The sequence below is a fragment of the Theobroma umbraticum genome, unplaced genomic scaffold (genome assembly GCF_002168275.2).
Source record: "Theobroma umbraticum cultivar Fairchild unplaced genomic scaffold, ASM216827v3 scaffold_86.0, whole genome shotgun sequence".
NCBI classification, from domain to species: Eukaryota; Viridiplantae; Streptophyta; class Magnoliopsida; order Malvales; family Malvaceae; genus Theobroma; species Theobroma umbraticum.
The window spans coordinates 5,336,593-5,336,983 of NW_018397263.1; the positions used below are offsets into that span (position 1 = coordinate 5,336,593).

At 25.8% G+C, this 391-nt stretch overlaps 1 pseudogene; it reads left to right on the forward strand.

Annotated features, from left to right (window-relative positions):
- Nucleotides 1-391, forward strand: part of LOC149526937 (uncharacterized) — a 1,941-nt pseudogene that overhangs the window by 117 nt on the left and 1,433 nt on the right.

A 391-nucleotide genomic window follows, 5' to 3' on the forward strand; every position in this document is an offset into this window, starting at 1 on the left:
GCAACAAAGACTTAGAAACAATACAATGTTGTTAGATTGAAAACAAAACATATTGCTTACATCAATGTACTACTTTAATCCCTATGTTACTATATTCTTGTTATTCGGTTTCGGAGTCCAACCCTATATATTAAACCTTAAAACTTATTATCCTTATTCATAACTTTCTATTTATCCAAACACAAGTTCAAAAAGGAAGTCGAATAAGAAACAAGTTTAGGGTGAAGGGCTTAGAAATAATATTTCAATTAAGGAAGGTAAAGGGCTTTTGTAAAAGTTAGTTGAAATTAAGTTTATTATTTTAGGATATTGATGCGAATATACGTACAATATGGTTATAAATAAAAAATATTTATTCATCTATTTTGTTTTATTTTCTTACTTTTTATAT